This window comes from Xenia sp. Carnegie-2017, unplaced genomic scaffold, assembly GCF_021976095.1.
Source record: "Xenia sp. Carnegie-2017 unplaced genomic scaffold, XeniaSp_v1 HiC_scaffold_6, whole genome shotgun sequence".
Taxonomy (NCBI): domain Eukaryota; kingdom Metazoa; phylum Cnidaria; class Anthozoa; order Malacalcyonacea; family Xeniidae; genus Xenia; species Xenia sp. Carnegie-2017.
Window position 1 is genome coordinate 10,221,994 of NW_025813526.1, and position 13,145 is coordinate 10,235,138.

The window sequence follows — 13,145 nt, forward strand, 5'->3', positions numbered from 1 at the left end:
TTTGCGGCCTGGGGCACAAAACGAGGAAAATGAAATGGTGCTAGTTAGAAATGAATCGCAAACCTACAAACTAAGTCCCTAATTGAGTAAAGTTTTGAGTCAATTATAAAAATTCCAGCAACACTTCAAAGGATTAATTCTAAATTAGCCTAATTTTCTCTTTTTTCTTGGCTCTGTTTACACAAGTGGAACGCCGTCGATTTTATTTTTTGTTTTTTTTTTGTCAGATAAAAGGTTTCTCAGCTTAGTTCATTGAAATGTATTTGCGATAGTATATTAAAGTCGTGGACGTATTATTAAAATGAAACGTGTAGGTAAAATTATGAACATTTTTTTACAATTTCAAATTTTAGGGGCATCAAAACGCTACAGCAACTTTATAGCTCACCATAATATTTACCAGAAAACATACAAATACAATTCATTGAGTTATTTGAAAAGAGGAGATAAATGGAATAGAAATATTTGGATAGCCAACACTTCTCTGTTTTCTCACTGCAGTAATAAATTGAAAATATTTAACAGCACATATGCTTAACTTCCGGAAAATTAAAAGCAATGACAAAATGATATGTTGGTCCGATGTGACCTAACGCGTTGTATGTTACAGATGTTAAGATTTGAGGGCGACGGGTAAAATGTTCGTGTAAGAGGTCTGAAACTACTTTTTTTGACGTCGTCTTCGCGGAACTTTAAAATTTTCAAACATTTATCACGACGGCATTGTATTGCTTTAAAACCCACTAATACCATGATTGAATTCAAAAAAGCAAGACATTGCTTCATAAACTCATATTTCCTTGACGTAAATGGCGAAGAAGAGTTTGTGTTGGTTTACGATGCCATTTTTTCTGAAAATCCCGAATTTTCTTACAAATTGTTCAAAAGATTTAATATTAACAAGATAAACAACGTTGAGATTGAATCCAAGTTTCGTTTTCGCAACGATGACATACAAACATTTGCCAAGGTATTAATTATACCAAAATCTTTTGTGAGTCGCAGGGCACGAAGATATACAGTATTGGAAGTTTATGATGTATTCTGAAAAGATTTGTTTATCCCTGCTGCAAATGAGATATGATTCTACACCTTAGATAAGCTTTACCAGAATCAATTACTAGTTCTTACTTAATAATTGATTACATCCACAATGAACATGCCTATGAAATGGAATGAAATGCTGCTTCATCGCCACAATCTTGAAACATATGCCAATGCAATTAATTTCAAAGGAGAAGCTCTTGATAACTTCATTGGCTTTGTTGATGGAGCTGTACAACCCTTCAGCCGATCTAGAGAGAACTAACAAACAGTTTATGACATAAACGTGCATATGCTTTAAAATTCAGCCTATTGCTTTCTCAAATGGAATTATAGGGCATTTATATGGTCCAGATGGTTAGTCATCAGATTTTTCAATCCTTTCTATGTCTTCAGATGTAGTAGAATTAAAATTTTAATTTCAATTTTTGCTGAAGGAAAAATGACGCCAGTATGTTACAAAACTTTCAGGATTATTGCATGATCAACAGCAAAAATGTTTTACAAATGATGGTAAATCTCTTTATCTTTATGGAGATCCATCATATCCCTTGCGAGTTCGTCTTCAGGCTTTCTTCAGAAATGGTTTTATTCTTGCACAGCCCATGAAAGATTTTAATACATCCATGTGTAGAGTTCGTTTGTCTGTGGAATGGCTGTTTGATGATACTATCAATTACTTTTAGTTTATGACTTCAAAAAATAATTTAAAAATTGGGCTAATTTGTATTGGCAAGATTTACATTGTTTATTTACTGTTAGGTAATGCATTTACATGCTTGTATAAAAATTAAACTTCATGTATCTTTTGCTTAATCCCCCAAACCATTCAGAAATATTTTGGTTAATCTATGGACATAGAACTCAGACATTTTGATACTTTTCAATTTTTTTTATATGGCTTTTGATACACAGGATATAGAGTTTTATTTTAACTAAAGATTTTTGATGATGTTTCAAATCAACTAGAACATTGTAAAGTTCATAAACACAATATTAACTAACTATAGAGTACATTCACATATTGATACAATGTCAAATTATGTTAACATTTTGGATCTTACTTTCTTTGGTTCACAGAGATACAAGGGCAAGAATCAAGTCACTCTACTGCTTAATTTTGTTGCTTTTGCATTTGCTGTTGTGAAAGCCTTATTTTCATTAATTTTGGTTTAATTCGCTTTTATTCGAACTCTTCCTCACATCATTCATTTATAGCTTCATTTTTGTCTAACAAATAGTTCACCTTTTCATTACCACATATTCTTTTGCTTGTTTGTCGAAGTGTTTCTATTGCTTTCAAACGAATGGTCTTTGCATCAGCCCGATCTCTATTCTTCCTATCCATTTTTCATTGCTTATTTATTTTTGCTCTTGGTCAGAAGTATCTTTACTCTAATTATTTTCTTGCTATACTTTTGGACTTTACTCAAATCGCGTACTATCCCAGATGCAGATTCTTCCTTTCGTATGTTGATTCGAAGTTGTTTAGCAAGTAGATCATAACGGTCTCAGGTAGATTTTTGGGATACTTTGAAATAAATATCTGGAAACTAGCTCACATTTTGCTCCCTGTTGCTCTGTTTGTTGCTTCGTTCCAGCGAAAGGATAAAAACTAATAATTTCTCTACTAAGCAGCTTATTGTGCTTTCTTGTCCATAACATCGGCTTTCTAAAATTTAGAAATAATATATTCTCTTTAAGCAGGCTATGGTCGAATAATCATGCAAAATTGACAACAGAAAGCATATTTACGGCTTACAATTCATTGCTAAACGTCACGTTGACGAGAGAACGTGAAAACACAGAGAATGGCGTTGTAAACCTATGCAGCACGGCAATCATTCCACACCGTGATGAATAGTGCATGCTCATTTCCTGTTTAAGTATTTTCCGTCGTTGTCGTTTTGACGCCGTCCTCAAATCTATAATTACCTGGACGGGAAATCATAATCCAAATTGCTATATTCTATTAAAGCGCGGCCATTCTTCAAAAACATCATGTTGCATGGAAATAGCGAGTTTGCGTTTTGCTGTTTTTGCGACGGCGACGTCATGGTCTGGCAGCGTCCGCGTACATGAAGAATTTGGCTTCCAAATGAAAAGCAGTGAACGACGTCGACACCATTAGGCGTGAAATTTAAATTATATACTTCTATAGTAGAAAGAAGAATATGAAACAAGTTGTGAACAAAGTACGAGGTGTAGTGAACAATTTTTGAACAAAAAGAGATTGGAAAGTGACGAAAAATCCGGTAACATCTTTTATATTCTCATAGGCAGAGTTTAATTGACGACGAAGTATTTCTTTTTTTGTACGATTTGCATACGGCCAATCCTCCTGACCTGGCATATTAGAAATACAGCGGATTTGATTTGGATGATCCGAGGGATGAAAAATGCATATGTGAATTTCGTTTCTCAAAAAAAACGATCTTTACCGCTTAACTGATGTTATAAAGCTGCAAAACGAAATGCAGTGCTACATCGGGCTAAAGGTACATCTCGTCAAAGCTTTATGCATATCCTTGTAACACCAACACTGCATGGTGAGTAATGCATTAATAAATCACGTTTATACAGAATGGCATAACTTACTGTCAAATTTCAATCAGTCATGGTTATCTGTTAACCAGCTGGGAAAATATGGTGAAGCAGTGTATCAGAAAAGTGGTGCTTTGCAAAACTGCTTCGGTTTCATTTATGGGACTGTTTGCCCAGTTTATAGATCGGGACAAAACCAAAGAGTTTTGTATAATGGTTACAAATTCCAAGCAATAAAATTTTAGTCAGTGGCAGTTCACAATGGAATTGTAGCTAACTTTTATGGACCAGCTGAAGTTAAGAGACACTTAGTTCCATTTTTGAAGAACATGGCTTGTATAACCAAAATTTAAGAACTAGACATTCCGCCAGATGGGTATCATGTGTGTATATATGGCAACCCTGATTATCCTTTTTGTCAAAATTACAAGGTCCATTTAGAAGAGCAAGAATGAATCAAGAGCAAAAAGATTTGAATACCACTACTAGAAAAGTTAAGGTTTCAGTAGATCATAGTCAATTCATTTAAATTTCTTGACATCAAGAAAAATTTGAAAGTTCAACCAAGTGCTGTGGGGAAAATGTACGTCATCTGTAAACAACTTAAGAATGCTCGGTGTTGTTTACATGGTTCAAAACATCTCATTTTTTAAATGAAACCCCTTTTCTTGAAGAAAATTTTGTGTAAAACAATCAAATACATAACTATGAAAAGGAAGTCTTGTGTTATAAGAAAATAGAGGCTTACCATGTTATGCAAAAGTAAGTCATGCTCTCTGGAACAAAGTTTTTGGGAAAAAGTAAAGGAGAACTTAACTTCACCCTCGTTAACAGCACCAACAATAGATAATTTGTATGAAGTGTTTGGCTGAATGCAGTAACAGTGTAGATCAAATCGTGCATAACTTCAAAACATAAAGTTTGTCAATCATTTGCATAAATAGTTTCTTTTTTTGTTTACTCGCATCCTTATTCTAACTGGTATATCATTTACTGACCGAATGAAAATTGATTTATACATACAAAACCTAAGGGAATTTAGCCGTAAATATGAAAACATGAAAACTTTCATCAGCCTATTCATTCCAGCAAGAATAACATAACCAAACATTTCTAGTAAACATTTTGCAAGTTGTGGGCAATAAACTCTTAAAAGCTAACGGGAATTCAGTGATTATTTTTAGCAAAGTGTTCAATTAATGTAAGCAGAGCAGCATTTTGGACTTGCTATTGTGCATAAACTTCTCTTCTTGTCTTTGCTGGACTGCCATATCATTATTTAGAGCATTTGTCAAAGCTTCCTGCTGGAGAAATAAATTTTGCTGTTGAATTCTCCTTTCCTCAGCCTCAGCTTCAGATTTTTCAGTTTCTTTCTTTTAAGCTCTGCATCTACTTCAGCTAAAGTATCAGCTTTTATTAATCCTATATAATAATCCTATCACGGCTTTTTAATTTGCGCATGAAAAGCATGTGACTTGGACGAGATTTGAACTCGCACCTTCGGGATACTAGTCCGCCGCTCGATGAATCAAATCTCTTTTAAACTGCGTATGGACGAGAGATTCTCGCCATCCAGTAAACTTTTATAGTGGCGAGAATCTCTGAGAAACGGGCGCTCGCGACTTACAAACATGCACTACGTTTGAGGTTCCGATACGTAGATGACACAATCACAGCACTGCAGACGAGATTGATGACTTTCTCGCTCACATTAACAAAAAGAACTGCCACATACAATTTACCAAAAATGTTGAAGAAAAAGGAACTTTTCCTTTTCTCGACTGTTTGGCAAAACAGAACAATCAAAAACTACGAACAACAGTTCATCGCAAACCAACACACACTTACCGACTATTAGACCAATGATCTTACAACCCTACATCACACAAAGCCACCACAATCAGAATATTGACAAGACATGCACAAATCATATGTGATTCACCGGACATTCTACACAACAAAATCAGCTATCTCAAAAGTGTTTTGACAAAACAACTATAACTCTGACTTCATCAATGACCACACTTACAAACCAAACAAACCCAGCGAAACGAACAACTCAGTGATAACAGCAATGATACCCTACATCAAAGGTACGTCTGGGACTATTTCGGGCATCTTACGACCATACAACATACGTGTCGCACATAAACCACAACGTTACGATAAGTAATAACAAGAACGTAAACAAAATCCACTTGCTATCGTCACATCTGATAAACAATTATCTTCAAAACCGTGGTTGGTCCAATCTGATACTCTCTTTAACAAAATACAAAACTTAACTGTAATTTTTTTTCATTGTTCTGATCTATATAATACAGGATGCGGTTTTTATCAGAAAACACACGTATTAAAGTATGTGAAACAAGTAAGCGCAAAACAGTATTCTGGTAAGGTCACAAGGTTATATTTGTGCAAAATTTAGTCTAAGAATTCAAGCATTTATTTCAATTAAACCAATTGCAAGCAGACACTTGTCGCAAAAGCATTGTACAGGAAAAATCAGTGAAAATGGATTAATGCCAAATGAATTGAATATTGCAATACAAAAAGCGTATAGCAAAAATAAAAAAAAATTTGTTAAAAATGATTGATCGTGTAACAATTGAATTCAAAAAGAAAAAATTCACAGCCACCCTAAACAACCCGGTCTCTTCCTTAATTAACTGTATGCGCTTATTGTGAAAATACCCTCAAACTGACTCTATAAGTCAATTTGAAACGTCCATTCAAACAACAGGCCTGGTGATATAAGTGGCTTATTCGCTAGTTGCCGAAATGAAAAAACCAAAAACTTAGCGCGCGCCACTTTGTTTTGTTATTGGAGCGAAGATATTCTACATTACCCTGTATCAGTATTTTGTATGAAGTATCAAACACATCGTGATTTCACCTCTTATTTAGTCAAACTCATGTCTCAAAAACGCAGTAGACCGAGTAAACCAACGATTGATAAGCAGCCGCCATCTGCAATAAGCAATGTTAATTCTATTACAAATCAAAGTGTTCGAGGTAGAAGTAAAACTATTAAGAAGAAAAATGCCAGTAGAGATATAGTTCTTCAAAGAAGCGAAGGTGGCGAACGGACACTCTTAAGCCGAGGGAAAGCACTTCGAGCAATAGAAATACACAAAGAGGAGTGTGCTGTAGAAATAATAATTTTATTAAAGAAATAGCAACATTTTAGATTTTTGTGTAACTTGTGTGTTACATTTTTGTGTTACTTGTTGTTATTACTATCATAGAACGGGAAATGTCAACTACAACGTCAGACTTACATGATGTTCCACAGGAAATTATTATGTGTTGACAATTTTATTGAAAGAGGTTGTTGATAATACTTCTTACATCTCAACTTTACATAACAGAAGCAAAACTTTTTTGCTGCCCTGGCCACTGCATCTATACATAGTTTTTTATGTGTTTATACTCATGTGTTTGTGTTTTTAGCAGTTCCATGTACTCTTTATATAATTTTGTCATATTTTAGAAAAAAAAATAGAAAAGGAAACAGCTTATTGTCATAAAATAATTTCATTTTAACTTAAAGCTAGTCTTGAAATCTGTCAGTTGTTTATTATAAAAGTGGATACTGGCCCATATGCCTTGCAAAAAGAAAGGAAAATCGAGAAGAAAATTGAGAAAACATGAGGGAAAATTATTTAATGTCACTGTGTCATTATTTGCTCCTCTTTTATCTGGTATAAAATGTTGTAGTTGCAATTAAAATAAAGCTGTACTGAGATACAGACAATGTGGTGTGTTGAGATATATTTGTAGAGAATGCACTGATGATGTTTGAGAGAACAATCCTCTCCTTGATCGAACAGTGTGTTAGGATAAATATTTTCAATATATCAAGCCAACACAATCCATTTCATCTGATGGAAAGAATTGCAGCATTGGTAAGTATAATGTACATACTATTAAATTTTATATAAATATTTGTTTTTTGTGTTGTGCCCAATGTGAGAGAAATGTTTTTCAGTGATGATTCTGTTATCTTTGGAGATCAACTAAATTCCATCCTTTACCCACTTTCATGTCAGTTGTGTAATAAATCTATTATCAAAACTACCAACAGTTCTCTTGTGATAATGATCACTTGGGAAGGTCAAAGTGTCTATGTAATTTTTCACATAGCAAATTTGTTGTATGGATGTACATATAATGCATCTTGCTAAAATCTGATTTGTTAAGGGCTCATTATGTTAGGCACATTTAGAAAAGTACATAGGCAACAGGTTGGATTGTACACTATTTCAAAAAATTTAGATTGAAACTAAAAATTTCAAATCATCGATGAAGTTGCTGCTTTCTTATGAAACCCCAGATTTGATTTCTTTAAAGCGCATATTTTCAGCACTGTACTGGATATTTTGATTATATTTTGTCTTCAACAGGACGATTTGATCTTAATTGGTTCACTTTACATAGCTCATCTTGTCATGTGAAGTGGTCATCAATTTCTGTTAAAAGTATAATTGAGAGTGGCTGGTGGCCTGGTAGCCCTTAAATCGTTCATCACATGTTTTGTCAAGATATTTTTAGTTTGTGGGATGCATTTAGATAGAGGATGCCTGTGTCATTACAATCTGCTTTTGTAAGAAGTTTGGAAGATATTTCCAGCTCTCGAGGAATAGAGATTAATTTTTATGCTATCTACATATCTTTCTAAGTGTGCTTTTTGTTTTTATATTTTTGTCTCGCATATCAAAAGCTACAAGACGTAAATCTTTGTTTCAAAATACTCCTTTCTGAAGATTTATTTCTGTGAATTTTGGTAAATTCTGGAAAGTACAGGAAAAAATTTGTTTAAACTTTGTAACATTATGTCCATTTTTGTTGGCTTCATATAATGTGTATGTTTGAAGTACGAGAACTATATTATAGTACGGTTGGGTTTTTCATGTAGATTATAATTGTGCTATTTTTGGATGTGGAACTGGCTTCACTAGGGTAATGTTTTCAATCCAGTCATATTTAGAAAATCGTTTGATAAATGGAGCTATTGCCAACATGATATTGATTTTCTTCATGAGCAGACATGAAAAATTGCCCTCCTTGTTACATTGATCAACATTCATGTCATGTTGATGGAAATCAAAATATGTACAGATTCAGCAAACTACCAAGATTTGTGATATTGGATGGCGAATTCGCAAACTTGCAAAATTGTAATTACCCTTTGTAAAGACTTCAGATACTTGAATATATTAATAAATTGAACCAACTTTAAAGTGCTTATATTGCGAAGTTTAACCCCCCTTTTTTATGAGCTTAATTAAAAATATGGATTATTTGAAGAACTATGACATGTCGCTGGACTTTAACAGATAAATATTAGGTCCTTAATTTTGCCTCCAAATTCGGGTACTATTTGCAAACTTTTTTCCGACGCCTTATTGATACTTGTGACGTGGATAGTTAAACACGTCTGTTTCCGTCATTATAATATTGTTTTATATGAGGTGATTTTGTTGTCGTTTTTCTTGTCTTAAAAACAAATAATGACAGTATTTTCAAGAAAATATTAAAAAACAAGTTTTCCCGAATGTATGGCCTCAAATCAGTGCTCAGATCAATCGAATTCAATGTCTGAACGCGTATCTGATTCGAGTTCGGAATCCGTTGATTACGTCGAGCATTTAAGCGACTTCGCATAAGACGATGAACTGCTCGCAGGAGATGGTGATGAAGTGCATACTCCAGATGATCACGATGGAATTCTCCCTGCGACATTAGAACAACGATGTGATGGCGTAATTCCACTCGGTGAATGATAAGTTGTTGTTTTCTCCTGTTTGTAATATACATAAAGTTACTTTATAAACCACAATGCTCCCACGTTTCTGGTGTAATTGTGAATGCTGTCATACGATTTGTTAGAAGGCGCATTACAGTACAGATAATGTAAGGAAATAGGACCAGCTTTGCAGAAAATGACATTCGATGGCAGCATTGAGAAAATATCATGCATAGCACATCATGCCAAATTGGGCCTTTAGTTCATGAGGCTGTCCTTGACAACGTCGGGCCACTGTTGAGAGATAGGAATGGACGTGCTTATTGCCGCCAAGCATCACAATCATTAAATATGTAAGATTGTAAATTGTATGACAAACAATGTTATCATCAACATTGTTTCATCAACAATAACACTGGTCAACAGCAAATTTGGTGTCTCAGTTTTGTAAACTGATTTTGGACAAATTTGATGTGCTGAGTCCAAAAATAACACTATTTTTGCTGGGTCAGGTAGAGATTTTAAGCTATTGTTAATTTTCTATTTTTTAACTTTTAAATACCAGAGAAAGGTACAACAGAAGTACTATCCATTTACCTTTTAAAGTTCTATTATCTGAACAAATTTGAATATTTTAGCACTAGCAATACAAAGAAGAAAGCATTTGAATAGGCAATTATTGATTGAATTTCAATTAGGGAGTTTAGGGATATTATTATGGGATATTTAAAGATAAAATAAGGCTTTGTTTAGCCCATACTGGAATTCAATGGTAAAACTTGTTAAAACAAACCAACATATTAATGTAAGTAAAAAATAATAAAAAGTAGAAATAATAAAAATAAGCCAGATGTTTTTTGCTATGGTTGTGGTGAATACACATTTGCACCAAATCGCAATACTGTCAACACCTTTATCAAGCGCATTTACTATGCATATTTTGCTATGAAGCTCGGCGATCAAGACAAAACTTGGGCACCTCACATCGTTTGCAAATGATGCAAAGAGCATCTCCGTCAATGGAGCAAAGGCACGTGAAAGTCCATGAACTTTGGCATCCCCATGATTTTGCGAGAGCCTTCAAATCATGCAACAGATTGCTACTTTTGTGCTATCAATGTCATGGGAATTAACAGAAAAAATCGCACAACACTGGACTATCCCAATCTACCATCAGCTATGCGCCCTACTCCTTATAGTAAAGAAATTCCCGTACTTGTATATGAAGATACAAATATTGAAGAAAGCAGTAGTAGCCAGGATGAAACTGAAAGCATTGCCACTACCGATGATGCATCCTTTCCCGATGACAATGATGAGCAGCCAAAATTGTTTTCTAAAAACGAACTAAACGATCTTTTTCGCGATTTAAATTTGCCAAAAGACTCTGCCGAACTTCTTGCATCTCGTTTAAAGGACAAGAGCATGCTAAATGGTAATGTTAAGGTAAGTTTCTTCCGTACCATGCACCAGGAATTTTAAGATATTTTGCTCAAGAAAAGAATTAGTCTATCGCAATGACATAGTAGAGCTACTGAAACATCTCGGCGTACCTGAATACAAATCAGAGAACTGGCGACTTTTTATAGACAGCAGCAAAAGGTCTTTGAAATGTGTGTTGTTACACAATGGAAATCAATTTGCATCTGTGCCATTGGCACATTCGACAACATTTAAAGAACAGCATGAAGCAATTAAGTACGTCCTAGAAAAAATTTCTTATGACCAACATAAATGGCTGATTTGCGTTGACGTAAAAATGGTCAACTTCTTGCTTGGTCGACAGTCTGGATTTACCAAATACCCATACTTTTTATTCCTCTGAGATAGTAGGGATCGTACTCATCATTACGTGAAAAAAGAATGGCCAGTACGTGAAGAGCTTGCAAGTTGCAGAGCAAAAAATGTGATAAACAAGCCTCTAGTTGACAGGGGACGTATTTTATTTCCTCCACTGCACATAAAGTTCGGTTTGATAAGGCAATTCACTAAAACTTTGGATAAAGATGGACGGTGTTTTCAGTTTCGTTGTAAAACCTTCCCCAATTTGTCAACTGAAAAATTAAAAGCTGGTATTGATCCCGAAAATCTTGGCTCTTTAAGCGATGAGCAAGGAGAGCGCTTTCACCATGACTTAAGAGAAAAGTGGGACATGGTGATGATGGCGGACTACTGTTGGAATTTAAAAAGAGATCTGCAAGCACCAAAACATTCGCGACAATCAAAAAAAACGAAAATATAGACCGTAATAATGCAAACATTAAGTTTTCATTTTTAGTTACATGTACTGTACATGAAGTGTACATGATTCTTTCTTGGAATACTGCAATTTTATCATAAAAACTTACATTTTGTTTTGAAACATCTTGAAAACATTGTTTTGAAAAAATATAACTAAAGTCGCATAATTTTAAATTCAAATTTGCAAAAAATTTGACCTCCGAGAGCAAAATGAATGTTATTTCTACATTTAGCGTAGCAAAAATATAGTAAATCAGTCAAAAAATCTCAGACACCTTTTAAAAAGTTTCTTTTTGTTGACCAGTGTAATTAGTCTAACCTTTTTATTTACTTCAGGTACTTGAGAGCTGTGGCATGCAGATGGTTGATGCCATGGTTTTGTGAGTCTATGGGATGGGAGAATACTCGGCTTTACCTGCTTGTGTTTGCCACTTTATTCAGAAAGCATATCCAAGTGGTAACACAAAAGGTTACATACTATCAGAGGGGTGATGATGGAAAGTTCTTTTAACTTGTGCACTGTAGAGACTGTTGATCTTCTTTGCTGAGTTTAGAATGGTCAGGAAATATGCCTAGATGAAAACCAAGTAGGAGATACATGGATGCACTATATAAGTTGACATGCAGTTTAATGGTTTGAAACTAGAGTAAACAATAAAAACAAATTGGTGCAACTACTGAGAGGTTAAGCTGAAAGAATTAAATGAAAGAAAATCTTTTCTTCAATGTCAGTCTGGGAAAAAAGACAAAAGAAAAAATATGTGGAATTAAATCATGGCATAAACGTAAAAATGGAAAATAGAAAGCCACATGAACTTATCTTATAAGGTCTTTGCACTTCATTGCACCTCATCCGCAAAGGGCATGTTGAGCATTAAACTACAATAAAAAAAAATTATTCATGAAAATTAGTTAGTTGCACAATCGAGCGAGATAGTCATCTTCAATCTGACAAGTATACATACCATTCAATTTTACATTAATACTGTAATCATCAGGAAAGATGTGTATATCAATGCCCAGATAGGGAGGCTAGAGGGTACTATCACTTGTCTAAGGTGAACCCTCGGGCCGGTGGTGGAAGGAGGTGCCTTACTTCTCCATTCCAGACAGGCTCCAAGCAATGTCTGGCCACTGCCCTATCATCTACCAACTTCAATTTATTCTCTTTCAGTGGATCATTGACCTGGAGGATGTCCTTTCATCGGAGCTTTGCATTTGCTCAGCTCTATCACTAGTAGATGGTACTTCCTCATTGAGAGAACATGTTTCCTTCAGCGATGGCCTCTACAAAACAAAAATCGAATTTACATATGACAAAAGAAAAATTAACATAATCAAGCGTAAACTTACTTGTCTACGCTTTCGATCGGTTATTTAGTCCTGTAATGGTTCAGGAATCCCAGCCACGTCAATGGTTGGGAAAGCATCTTTCTTCCATCTTCTTTAGAGCTTGACTTGCACGCTCAAATTAAGGTCAAAACAAGACTCTTCAAAATGCGCAGAACACAGACACGAGGTAGAGGAAGCCTCAAAACACGGTCTATGTTTAAGCACAAAATTTACC